The 14,690-nt window shown below is 40.9% G+C and overlaps 1 pseudogene; it reads right to left on the bottom strand.

Annotated features, from left to right (window-relative positions):
• Nucleotides 1-433: 433 nt before the first annotated feature.
• On the bottom strand, nt 434-1,652 carry LOC142492274 (E3 SUMO-protein ligase KIAA1586-like; annotated as a pseudogene).
• Nucleotides 1,653-14,690: the final 13,038 nt, after the last annotated feature.

Here is a 14,690-nt window from a genome sequence, read left to right as displayed (position 1 = left end):
GGATCTTCTCCTGTAACTGGGCTACTGTGTTGTTTGTCTGCTGCAGAGCCCTCGTGTTGGCGTCCATTTTGGTCTCTAGGGACCCGGTCCTCTCCCCCAGTCCATCAAGATCCCTCCTCAGATTCCACAGCTCTCTGTTGAAGAACTGTTTCATCTCGGCACAGAACTCTCTGAGGTCTTTTCTGGTGACTGGATCGCTGTCATCCGCTCTCCCGGCCGGTTCTGCTGCCATCCCTGCCAAGGGGGGATCAGGGCTATCTCCCGCTGCTGGGGTTTTTTTGTTAAAATATGTAGTGACCGAGGGGTCTTTCAGCTTTGCTTTCCCTCGTGCCGGCATCTCCAGGTGTTCCCCTTCTTAAACTTGCTGGTCTGCTTTGTGGGGGGTCACTTTGATTGCCGCTTTTATTTGATTATATTGCCGATGCGAGCAGAGCTAGAAACCTAAGCTTCCATCTACTCTGGCTTCGCGCATGCGCCTCCGATTTACATATTTTTTATTCTCAACAAAGTCAATATATTTAAAACCGTCAGAATTTATGGTAGGACCAATTTTCTTTTCAAAGTTTCCACAGCTTTCTTTGAGCATTTCAACTGCCCTAATGGATCTTTTTATTAATTTTTCAGCTCTTACTAAATTTAAATTTCTATTTTTAAGGGCATTAGATAGTAAGGCAATTTCTTACAATATATCTATCATTAATGCTAAATCGTCTATGAAGAATCTCTTGCGTAGACGGGAAGCCATTCCTGAATATTGTTTATGTGGATAAAATTATTTGTAGAAAGCTGGATAAGCACGCCATACAGCAAGTGTTGATCTTAAGCTGCAAGCAGCCCATCTTGGTCGCCAAACTCTACCAATCTTCGTAATTTCTAGTGCAAGTTCTTCAGAAATTTTGAAAAGTGCCATTTGATTTTTGTTTGATTGGTGAAAAATTGTGTACATTTTATCTATGAACATTTTGAAGTGATTCACCTGTTTTATTTCAGTGATTAGAATCATCTAAGACAAGTTACAGACGGTGATTTAAACAATGCCAAATGATGATGCCTGGAAAGTCTTTACTTAGTCTGGTGCTCACCCCCGTTTTGCAACCACGCATTACACTTGCACCATCAGAACAAAATGCAACCACATTACTTATCAAATATTCAATATCAAATCCAACCTCGCACAAACTTTTTAACAAAGTTTTGTGTATAGTCTCAGCATCTCAATCAAATCGAGGAAAATGGTTAGCGATAATGTAGATGACAATCTTCAACTTTTACAAAAATTATGATCACTGCTTTATTAGCTATGGTTGAAGCTTCATTAATGATGATACACATTTTTAATTTTTTGTCTATTATTTTAGTAAATATATATTTTTTCATTTCTCTTGCAAAACTATTTTTACAGCAGTTTTCTGAGAATGGAGTCCCACTCCCATACCCAACCCATTTTTTGCTTGCAGTTCGATCTCATCTTCAATGTCAGAAAATTGTCTATTTCTTTTTGCTATGCTGTAAACTGTATTGATTTTTTTGTATTGAGAGCTGATATATTTTTGGTTAATTTTATCTATGCATTTGGTAATCACATCATCAGTTCGACATTTCAGTTGTGACACACATATACCGTGTGCCTGTGATGAAAAGTGTTCATTCATTTTTTTTCTGAGAGAAGCTTGCTGGACGACTTTACAGATGCAGCGGCCATTATTGAAACGCTTCACACGGTTTATACCTCGGAACACTCATTTCATGGCGCGGGATTTCTTCCAACCGTACCACTTTTAGACGCGAGTGGAGGCGAGTGCAGAAAATTTCATTTTAGTGTTCTGGCTTTTAAACACGTGAAATTGACACAGTTGCACAGAACTGTACACATTACAATTCATTAATTTCATTGAATTTAATTGCACACAATCCATGAAATTCAAACAAAGCAACCACGATAAACAGTGTGCCTGGGACGATTGGCAGCGTTAATGCCGCATGGAGTACAGCAGCGCACATGAAAACGGCGCCGTGATTTGTTCGAATAACGGCCGCTGCATCTGTTTTTTATCCTGATGCTTTAATACTGCAGCCTTTCATTCCTTCGATACATGAATTCCTTTCATGTTTATGGAATCAAATTTGGCACAGTGATCCCAATCACCGTGATCATTTTTCTGAAATACCTCGACCTGTTTCATGTTCCAGCAATCAGGAAGAGCAGCTGCTCGATCTTCAGCTCTTGTATTGTAAGTGGACATTTCATCATCTCTTGGTGTTAGATGTTCACCAGGATCCTCATTCCAAATTGCAGATGCTGCTGCTGAATCTTCATCTCTGATTTGTGCATTATTGGAAGTGGACATTTCATCTTCTCTTGGTGTTAGATGTATCCTGGGATCTTCATTCGAAATTGCAGATCTCGTTTTTTTTAATTAAATAATGTAATAAAACCTGTTGGCGCTTCATTTTTGGGGCTGAAATATGTAATTTTTGAAACTATTAAACAGGGATGAATATGTGCAATCACCGGTGAGAGAGGTGATATACATTGGTTGATATTAGTTCTAACACCACCAGCAATACTATATAATATAAGTATAACTAATGGGAATGGTTCCTTAAATACTCTTTGAGCTTACTACGTGTTCCCCAATATTTGTTGGGAACAGAGTGATCACCATTTGATCTCTTTTTACTTACCTTATCGGTTGGTGACAGATATACAGTACTTAGGTCACCTCGCCCTGTTCTCTCCTGCTAGCCCAGGAAAATCTAGGAAAATCTGTGGCTATCTCACAGAAACACTGCAAAATTTGAATGGGACTGCAGGGACCACCGCTGTGTTAAGCCGATGGGCCATTAGTCTGGCTGCAGAAATCTCACAGAAATGTTGCAGCATTTCTGTGAGATAGCCACAGATTTTCCTAAGGAATGTTTTGAATGTTTGGGTAACACTGTACATGAGCAAACATGTATTGATTAAGTTATTGCTGAAAAGTTCTATGCTGTGATCAATTTCCAGTGATCAATATTTTTTGTGAATAGGCAGATCAGGCCGTGGCCAGGCTGAGAGCGAGCACACTCTTGCTTGAGCACCCTGCCGTGAGAGCAGGGGCGATTTGTGTTGCACTGTGTTTGATCGTGCTGAGCGGATGCACGCTTGCTCTCAGCCTGGACAAGTCCTTATACAGGAATAATAGCAATCAATTACCAAAAAACAAGGACACACACACACTGGAGAAGTTCCTATGGGAACCACATGTTATATGGTTCTTTTCTCCATTCCACCTACAGTAAGTACCTAACAATCTATACTGTTTACACTAACCCCTGCCTGCTGCTCACGCCGATTATATGAATACCCTTTATCCAGCAGCAACATGTGTTTATCCTCCCCAACCCCAAAAATAAGCCATATGCTTAGTGGCAGGACCCTCTGCTAACAGTTTGTAGGCACCACTGCAGCTTTAACTGGCTACCATTTTGGAACCAGAATTGCCTTTTCTAATAGACAGAAGAATTCCCCCTTTGAACCCCATGAAATTCAGCTTAAGTATTTATGTCTGTTAAGAAGAAGAAAAAAAAAAAATACTTATTGGGAGTAAAACAACCAGGAAACATTCAAGGAAAAAGTAACATGTATTTTAAGGAAAAAGTGAGTTTTGCCAAGGAAATAATTGTAAAAGTAGTTTAGACTAATTCATTAGTCATGAATTTTGCAGATGTATTTACTGATATGGAAATGTAAGTGTTTGTAAAGAAAGAAAACGTGGACACTGAAATCTAAACTTTGTTCTGCAACGTGTGGCAGAGATACATTTCTACACTGTTTCAGGTTTCATTATAAAATTAATAAATGAATTCTGGAATCAGTCTTGATAACATGTTGCAATTTTAGCAGCTGTTAATATTCCGTTAAATTGTTGGTTCATATTCTAAATCGTTTAAACTAAAAGACCATTTTATTCAAAAGATATCTTTATATATATGTATAGGCACTGTACTGTGTATCTGTGTTAATGGATGTAGCACTGAGCTCCGTCTGTGTTTCATGTTCTGTCTCTGGTTTTAAATATATATTGCCATGCTCAATAGCACTCCTGTTTGACACCTATACGCATATATATTGTGGTTATTTTGGGGGTTCAATATGAGCTTATTGGGGTTCTGTATGTTTTGCAATTCTGTTCAGCTGGTCCTGGCTGATTTGGAGGGTGGCTCCTCCTTCCCAGTTTTGAAGCTCACTCCCTTCCACTTTTAAATGGTTAAAAGCTCACTCCATTTCACCTCCACACTCATGGAACCTGCATACAGTTTGATTGTGACAAATCTAATACAGAGTTCTTTTCCTGGTAATGTACAGGTTAATAATAGCTTCAATCAGACTTAGAACTATGCAACTAATTTTGACAGATTTATTATAAATCATTCTTCCTTGTAATGTACAGGTTATTAACAATTTATTTTAGTGTTAGGACCCTTGAGATGTGGTCTGCCTTGGAGGGGCTCAAGGGCTTACAACACTTTGGCCAAAGGGTTAAACTAAAAGACCGTTTTATATATATATATAGGCACTGTACCGTGTATCTGTGTTAATGGATGTAGCACTGAGCTCTGTCTGTGTTTCATGTTCTGTCTCTGGTTTTAAATATATATTGCCATGCTTAGTAGCACTCCTCTTTGACACCTATACGCATATATATATATATATATATATATATATATATATATATATATTGTGGTTATTTTTGGGGTTCAATATGAGCTTATTGGGGTTCTGTATGTTTTTCGTTTTTGGTAGGGTTTGTTTAAGACATTTCAGTATCCATGACCAATGGTTTGTTACCTACATTTTAAAGTCCCAATATTAACACTTTTACTTTAATATAAAATGTAGTGTGTAAATATCATTTTTTGTTGTAAAATTAAAGGGGCCTATTCTATAAGCCTCGATAAGTCACTTATCAAGGCCTTTTCAGCCAAAATGCCTACTGCTATACTGTAAGCCTTGATATGTGGGCGATAAAGGCATGAATCGACAATTTTTTCAGTCGTCAAGAAAAGATCGCTGGGTACGCGGCAATAAGACACTTATCGGCAGGTTCTGAGACTTGTGCAATTCTAGTAGCCTAGATTAGTTTATCGAGGCAAATCACGACTCTAGAATGGCGAGTTTCTCCCCAAATCCTCATGCCAGGAAAAGTTTGTGTGAGGCTGGGGAGAACCTGCTGAGAGGCGGCGAGAGAGAACTTAGAAAAAAAAGGCATGTTTCCAGCATCGGATTGATGCCAAGAGTCTCCAGTGCTGAAACTCATTAATATTGTCTTCAATCCCATTGGCTGTAATATCATGTGATATGAGACATATGGAATTAAAGATGTGACGTAACTCCCTTGGAGATGACGTCACATCTTTAAAAAATAAAAAAAAGAGGCGGGCACAGGATACAGCGTCTAATCGGATTGGAGCTGTACCATCTGACCCAAAAATGTGACGTCACAGGCCATATACTGTATAAAGCCTGTACGTCTAACTTTAGCGGAAGATCTCGAGGAGGCAACATTCGTTTGGATTTACCATGGAGTTGAATTGAAAGAAGAAGATGGAAGATTAAAGAAAAGAAGAAAATAATGACAGATGAAGAAAGAAGACGATGAAAGAAGATTAAAGAAAGAAGATTTTTTTTTTACATGATCCTGATCTTCAAAGTACTGTAGATGGAGTTGGATTGTGGGTGATGACGTCGCGGGTCGAGAGCTTGTGTGTTTCGGAGGGTGAAGACTTCAAAAGGTAAGTAAAATATATAATGTATGTAATTGTCTTTTTTCAGGTTTTTTTATTGTATTTATTTTTATGTTTTTGCATGCCGATTTAATGATAAAGTATTAATCCGTGCCCATTTAGGGTACAGATAAATACAGTGACAGGCAATGCATTTTTTGGCAAATGCATGTTTACAATTGATTGTTATTTTTTCTATTTCTGTTTATTGTTTGGATTAAATTGTTGGGTTTTTGGATGGCTTGGGTTGTTTTAAGTACATTTAGGATTGGTTAGCATTTTAAATTAATTAATTGTTTTTGGCTAGTGGTTTCAATTAATTCATTGTTTTGTTGGCTAGTGGTTTAAATTAATTAATTCTTTTGTTGGCTAGTGCTTTTATTTATTTAATTGATTGTTTGGCTAGTGGTTTTATTTCTGGAATAGTTTGCTTGAATATGTGTTTATTTAATTGTATTGTTATGTTTTAGAATAACATCCTTTTAATTATTTTGCTATTTGGTGATAGATACATTTTTAGTGATGTGTACGATTAGGCTATTTAGTTCTTTTATTGTTGGGGTGTTTAGGTGCTTGTGTATTTCTTTTATTATTGTTTTTTTTTGTCTTAATGATTCTTATTAGGTTGACAATTGAGTGCTAGAGGTTGCTTATCATGCCCATATTAAATGGGTATGATATACCACTCTGCCAATCAATTGGTACAGGGTGGGAATAGTGGGGTCAGGGTGGGTGGTTAGACCTCCCTGGTTGGTAGTGGGCGATGGGGGTTAACCCCTTAATTACTATAACAGTTATTAATCGCTAAGGTGATTAAGGGGTTAGGGGCTATTAGATTGTATTTTTTAATATACTCTTGCTGGCAATGGAGGACATGGATCTGGAGTATGCTGACGAGAATGCCCTTCTTGATGTCAGGGGTTAGTAGTAACTTTTATTTACTTTATTTATACTGGCTGGCTAATGTTTGATTTTGAATGGGCAAGTGAGCTATCATCCATATGTGGATAATAGCTATTTTGCACATTACTGTACTGCATGTGTTGGGGGGGAGGGTGGGGGACAGGGGTTGGGGGTAGAGGAGGTGGGTAGTAGGGTTGGAGTATGTATTTTTTTTATTGTGTGTAGAGAGATTGGGTGAAGAGGGTAGTAGTTCCAAGGAAGATAGTTTGGCCTATCTGGTGGTAGAGGGAGGGGTTATCCCCTTCAATACCGTAGCGGTATTAACCGTTAAGGTTATGAAGGGGTTAACTCCATCCGCAACCCCCCCCGAAGACCTAAACACCCACCAAGGGTCAAATACCACCTTCACCCACCCCTGCTACCCACAATAAAGAAGACACTGGTAGTTAACACCTTCATTGCCTTAGCGGTTAGCCGCTAAGGTAATGAAGTTGCCTGTAAATGCATTTTTATTGCAAGGGATTCATACCGGGGGTCACAGTGCTGATATTAATGGGTATCAGCACCGGAGACCCCCGGCATGAATCTGATGCAGGTAAAGGGCATTTTTTTCTTTCCCTCTCTCGCAGCCTTATCGGCAGGTTCTCACCACCTTCACGCCACCGTTTCCTGGCGGGAGGATTTTGAGAGGAAATCGCCATTCTAGAGCCTCGATTAGCCCCGATAACCTACTTGAGGCTACTAGATTTGCACGAATGTGAGAAACTGCCGATAAGTAAGTGGCTTATCGCGGCTCGACTGGCGATTTTTGTTTTTGGAATAAAATGCAGATAAAGGCTTTTTATTGGCAACTTATCGAGGCTTACTGAATAGCAGAAGGCCTTTTTGTGAAAAGGCCTCGATAAGTGCCATATAGAGGCTTATAGCATAGGCCCCCTAATGTGACAGACATCCAGTAATATGACACTTACAAAATCAGAATATATATTATAAGGAGCAGATAAACAATGCACGCAACAGACAGCAACAAAAATGTAACATAGACACACAACTCTGTGATCCACTAAAGAATATTAACAGTCACAATGTAGGGTTATCATAATGAAAATCTCCATAAACCTTGACCATAGAAAAGCCATGATGGAGCCCTGATATTAATTCACTTGTAATGTACTTTGCCTCACAAGATGTAATACTTCATTTCAAACATGCACTTAGTAATGCATGCAGAGCAAAATAGCTGGTGTGTGATTGCACAAGGCTTTAAGCATTCTCAAAGCAGCAGTCTACAGGGAGTTATCATAGATGAGAGGGCATATAGCTCACAGCTTGTGATTACAGCATTATAAAGCAAAAGACCTTCTGAAACACACAAACGATCACAGTAATTTTGGAATAAACATTAGGCTCTGTCACAGATGGTCAATCTCTCTGCAGCTGGAGAGACAGGTATTGTGTGACTTTCATGAATTTACAGTATAATGTAAAATTGCATAATAAAGCAGACACAGCGCTTAAAATAAGTATACAATCTTAAAAACAATGAGGAAGCTAAAATCGTATAACTGAAAACATGTAAAAACACAAAAAGGGGCGCAAAAAGAGAGAAAACAAAAACTGAATTAGTAACAAAATATAATTTATATGTCAAATTTAGAACATATAACACTCACATTAAAAGAGGTAGATCAGATTGATCTAATCATCTGCTTACCCACAGAGGGTCGGGCTCTGCACCCAGAGACCCAGTGATCCCAAAAAGTCCTTAGTTGTTTAAAGGAGATAGTCCAGCTACAAGGATGGTATTCAGCAACCAGTTATAACTTTCAGTAGGCGTCCTCGTGGTCTTAGCCAATGGCTAAGATACGATCGAGCCCTGGTACTTAAATTGTGCCTAGAGATCACAAGACCAACCCCTGATGAAGTGTCAATCCCACACGAAATGCATTGTGTTGTGAGGTCATATGCAGTGACGCGACACCCGTGACAACGGACATCCGGAAGCTGCCATCAGAGTACAAGGAGGATCACACTAACTTAGGAGAGATAGGAATTAAAGGGACAGCGCACACTGTTTTTTTGTAACTGAAAACGGGAAATCATTCAAATAAATATGGCGAGAAACATCTTGTGATGGCAATCGGACTGATGGTCTGGTTTTGGTTCTAAATCATTTTTTCTTTTGGATTCTAAAAATCTTAAGGGTTTTGTATTTGGTTTTGAAATGTAAAGTTCTGGTAGGTTCTGATTTCACACATTTGCCTTTCCGATCTCTACCAAAAAGAACATAAAATGTGTGTAGGCTGGGCATGCACTTATGGCAGGTGTCCTGGAACAGGATTACACATTTTCTGCCTCCCTTTGCAGTTTTGACTATTCCTGTCTCCCTTGTTTGGCTGCATGTTTTTCTCCTGTTCCAGCAGCTAGCTGCATGTGTAAAAGCAATATTATTGCTTCATTTGCCTTCTTACACAGCCCTAGTTGGTTGCCCTGCAACCTTCATAGCCAGAAGGTTGGTTCAGTCCGGCTTATTCCCCTGTCTTTCTGGCAGATACATTGGTCCTTACACTCTTCCTGTCTACCACAGGACAGCGTGCCCTTTTCAATTCAAGTTGTCTTTGTGAGTACATGCTACCCTCCATTACACCCCCGGCAAGGCCATCGGTTTTTACCGTCCCCGCATAACAGAGAAACTTCACATAGAGAAGCACTCTCTCACCACACATTACCATCTGCAAGTACCCTTTATATTTGTTTTTGACTCCCCCATTAAAGTTGAAGAAAATAAAAGGACTATGTGTGCTCTCAAAAGGGGATAAGTTAAACCACTGGACTCACTCACATCCCACATGTGATCCTGGTTCCAGAAGAGCAGGTCATCACGTGTATACAAACTCTTGCCACTCTATATTTACATGTTCTCCTGCACAGGCCAAAGTAGCTTGCAAACTTCGGAGCTAGAACCAACCTCTGTTGAAGACACCAAATAAAGAAAAAGTGCTTGTTTGCGTGTTGTTGAAAAAAATCTTCAGTCTTTATTGATGAAGCAACAACAAAGAGAGAGGAAAGCACAGAGAACGCCCACAGTGTAATTAAATTTACTCTTTCGTAAATCTGTCCCAGCGTCTTCCCTGCTGAAATCACTCTCTTGGCTTCAAATCCTGCACCTCGCACTCAATTCTCCTCCTCACTTTTAAAGCTTTACACTCTTCTTACATCTCAGCCCTAATTTCTCGTTATGCACCATCCCGACTCTTGCGTTCTTCTCAAGGATGTCTTCTCTCTACCCCCTTTGAAACAAAGCCCACTCCAGCCTTAAACCTTTCTCACTGACTGTCCCCCACCTCTGGAATGCCCTTCCCCTCAATACTTGACTAGCACCCTCTCTATCCACCTAGAAGACCAACCTTAAGACACACTTGCTTAAAGAAGCATATGCGTAGCACCGTGGCTAATACTATATGCATGATACGTCAAGCTTGCCCCCCTGCAGATGTACTTACCAGAATGAACTCCCACAGTCCCTGTATGTTCTTCCTACCTACCAATTAGATTGTAAGCTCTTCGGAGCAGGGACTCCTCTTCCTAAATGTAATTTTTATGTCTGAAGCACTTATTCCCATGACCTGTTATTTATATTATTTGTTATTTATATGATTGTCACGTATTACTACTGTTTAGCGCGACATACATTAATGGTGCTATATAAATAAAGACATACAATACAATACAATAAAAAACATTTAAAAACCACAGGTATTTATTCAACTCACATTTGGTAAGATATAAAAAGGCTTGCACACTCTTTTGGGGAAGTGTGGCATCTGCTGTGGCAAAGCTGCTTGTCCGATAATGTCCTTCTCCTGCTTGTCTGCATGAGACGAGACCGGTGCTGTAATTGCAGCCGCCTTATGATCCACCTTTCAGACCATCTCCAAGAGGGTGCTGGCAGCGTGTGGAGTGTAAGAAGATCCGAGGGGCACAGCTTGCAGAAATTAACCCTATGCGTTTCGTGATTAGAAATCACTTAATCAGAGGAGAGAGAATGGGGGAAGGAGAGCAAGGATGAGGGGGCCGGGAAGCGAGGATGGGGGTGGATGGTGAGGAGGGTGAGGAGGGGGGAGGAGGAGAGAGATGATGGGGAGAGAGGATGGGGGGTGAAATTTTCATATAGTTTGTTTTATAAATATTTTTAATGTGTGCCGGTTTTAACATTTGAAAATCTGGTCACCCTAGGTATTAAACCAGACTGACCAGTATTTGGTCACATCTGCTGTCTCCCCAAGGCCACACTTGTCTGTGCTGGAAGTTGGGCCTGCTCAGAAGCCCAACTTCCATATCCATACGTGGTCTGGAGCAGCACTAGAGGCCTGAGACCACCCCAAGATATGTGTGTGCGTTGAGTTTTTTATTTGGGGGAGGGGGTTTATTGTGTATTTTGTGGGAGGGGGCAATAAGGGAGCACAACATTTAGTAATTTCCATAGTCTTAATTTGTTCAAATTATGTTTTAATGTATATCATCAAAATGCAATAGTAAATAACTAAATGGTTTATTTTGAGAAATTAGCTTTGGAATGTTTTTAATGTTGTTAATATGCTTCAAAATACCTATCTTAAAGCAGGGGGTGGCCAACCTGACTGGGAGTTGGAGCCAGAAAAAATCAAATGAATACCTGTATACACTGACACGATGTCAATGCCATCAGGTTATGCTCTGTGGCCGTGTGTAGTGCAGTCAGGTTATGCTCCATGTCAGTGTATAGTGCGGAGTATAATTTGATACTAATATAAACTGACACAGAGTATGTAGTCAGTGGCACTATACACTGACACAGGGCATAGCCTTACAGAGAGTACAAGTGGGAGGGGGGAAGAAGGGGGTGTCAAATGGGGAGGGGAAAGCAGGAGTGACACATGAGGGGATACATGGGGAGGGGGAAGAAGGAGTTACACATGAAGGGAGGGGGAAGAGGAGATGACACGTGGAGGGGGGAAGAAGGGGTGGCATGGGGAGGTGGTGATACATGGGGACATGGAGCACTGTGCGACAAGGTGGGAGACTGGGGCTGTTGGGGTGACAGGGGACAGTTGGGGTGATGGGGGAAGCAGTTGGGGTGATGGGGGGAAGTTGGAGTTACATTGGGGCAGTTGGTACAAGGGGTTGATAACAGGGCAGTGGAGGATAAGAGGGTGATGGGGCAGTTGGGGTGACAGGGGGACAAGGGGATGACAGGAGGGAAAGGGGGGGCAGTGGGTTGGTTATCCCTACAGTCCCTATACAGTCTCAACAGCCACTGCCACGTGGAGCTCTCAGCAGACAGGCTGTATTCTCACTGTACCCTGTGCTGATTGGGAGCCCACCAGGGGTCTCTCTACTATAGAAGCTCAGGAGAGGGGATGGTTAGGGGGCTATCTGGCTTCTCCTCTCCTCTCTGGTCCCTCTGCTCTGTCTGCAGCTATAGCCTCTGCTTTTTTAGTTTTTATTTTTCTCTTCAGGTGCAGCAAATGAAGCACTGAAGGGCCACATGTGGCCCTTGAACCACGAGTTGGCCACCTCGGCCTTGAGGCATTTTTTAGTCTTGCCTATGTATTGTAATCCGCATGAGCAGATGAGCATATATGTGTAGCCATGTATTCTTTTTGGCTGCTGGTCTGCCCTGCCTGACGTGGGCCCAGGTACCGGCGCAGGCAGTGTTGGGATTGGTCTGGGTTTTCCCCTGCAGTAATCAGCTTCCTAGAGTGACAGGGGGGGGGGTGAATGTTGGGGGGGGGGTTGGGCGGGAATAGGCCTGTGTACTGTCCAAGCTTGGGCTCATATCTTGGACCCTCCTCCTGGGTACATAAGGGGTTTTACAGCCAAATGTATTGTGTGTTCTCTCCTCTGAGAGAGAGTGTTCCAGGGAGCGTGGAATCAGGGCTCTGATCAACTTCCATCCCTTCCCTTAGGGGAGTGGGACAACTGCCCCTCATCCCACCAGGGATGAGGGAAGAACAGAGGATAGACCTTTGAGCCACAGGCCTCCTGGGTTGACTCCAGGGACCATGCAGAGGATCAGTTATATGCTGTATCCAGAGTTTGAAGAATAAAGTGTTCCAGTTATTTTATATGCCCTGCCTGAAAGTGAAATTAATCAGGGGGGTAGCAGTAGAGAGTTCTCCTGCAGCGATTGCATCCAGCACTCCTAGAGCCTGCGAGAGATGAGGCACCGCACCAGTGAGAAAGAAACAACAATCACCCCAAATGCCTGTCCTGTCTTCCCCACTAACACGGCGGAAACTCAGAGCTTCTGTGAACCTGTAATTACCTGTATAACCCTGTTCTTTTATCGTAACCATGTATTTTTTATAACTCTGTGCCCAGGACATACTTGAAAACGAGAGGTATCTCTCAATGTATTACTTCCTGGTAAAACATTTTTATAAATAAATAAATAACCAGCAGGTAACCAGCACAACACACTCTGTAATAGCGTAATCTCCCAGAGGCTGGGGGAAAATCTGTTACTTATACAAAATATTAAGTGCTACAATTAATGAAGCTCAATGTAATATTCCCCTTTTGAATACGTTGAACCAAACGAAGTTGATTTAGTACTCAAGTCACAAGCTTTACAATAATACATTTATGGTAACCACAAGGATATGATTGGCCCAAAACAGACAAAGGGGACTGTCTTTCTCTTGAACATACTGTACTTGGTGTTGAAATCTCAGACAGGGACAAAGAGGTTGTGATGCGGGCGTTTGGTCAAACGTTGTGGTATTTACTAAGAAGTCTGATACGTGAGAGGCCCAGGAGATGATGAAGGGGTGGGAAGAATAAAACATCTAATGCCTGTTATCCTTAGATAAGATTAGGACCTATAGCACAGAAACAACAAAAGGAACTGTTGGTAACGGGGAAGAGGTACAGAGGGAAATACAAATCCTTGATACAATGCAGATAGGACTGACTCATTGATTTAAAATTTAATTTAGTTTTTTGTTTGTCATTGTCTAAAGTATATGTAATTTTAATATATTATTTACTGGTTTAGTGCACTGTTAAATGTAAAGCAATATTGTAATCAATAAAAACTGGTATTTTTTGGTCTTGTTCTTATGGAAACGTAATAAAAAATGTCAACGATAATAAAAGAACATACTTTACAAGATTTGCAAAAAAAATTGTTCTTGGCCTTTCTGGCAAATGATTAGTTAATAAAGGATCTATCTTCAAGATTCACCAATGTCTATTCAAGTTATTATTAATCTTACTTCCCAAGTGACTATAACCTGTAATAAACACTGAAAAATCACCAATAACCCTTTGTTTCAGCAGGGAATAAAACACAAAAGCGCACCGAGGGTCAAGATTTAATTAAAACATGTTAGTAGTAATAACAATAAAAACTTACATATAAGGGTAAGTACATCCAGTATTAAGGTGCAGAGGAAACAGTCCTGGTGGTGTCCTGGGCATAAAGAGATGGTGCAGAGGCTTACAAGGTAGACCCACGTGCTGGGGCTGCCTGGCTCAGCACCATATAGTTCTTACTTCCGGGTTGCAGCTTCTCGCAGGACCCGTGAATAGTAGCCCACTTCAAATGCCGGTTTCCCAGAGAAACTCACTCCGGCGTGCCGAAGGGTCTCTGGTTGTTGATGGGACAGCTGGGGGTAGGTACACCTGTGGGCTGACTTCTAGCTGCACCGTAGGGCTTTCGCAACGCGTTTCACACAGTGTTGTGCTTCATCAGGCGATCCCTTTGTTTCAGTTCAAACACAACTCTTTAATACTCTCCTACAGTATTTCGCTATAATTATGCCTTCTTTTGTATCCCATTATTTACATTTTTTATATTTATTCATGTTTTTGGTTTTATTTGCAGGAAGAAGACTGCTTTGGTTCTGTCTCAAATCTCTGATAATATATTCAAATTAAAAAAAAAACCTCTAGAATTCCCACTATTTATACAGGTGAATTTCAGAATGTTCTCATTTATGAAATTAAAGGTTGGCTCATAACCGTTCCAAATAATT

The sequence above is a fragment of the Ascaphus truei genome, chromosome 4 (genome assembly GCF_040206685.1).
Source record: "Ascaphus truei isolate aAscTru1 chromosome 4, aAscTru1.hap1, whole genome shotgun sequence".
NCBI lineage: Eukaryota > Metazoa > Chordata > Amphibia > Anura > Ascaphidae > Ascaphus > Ascaphus truei.
This window is presented reverse-complemented; position numbering and strand designations above follow the sequence as displayed.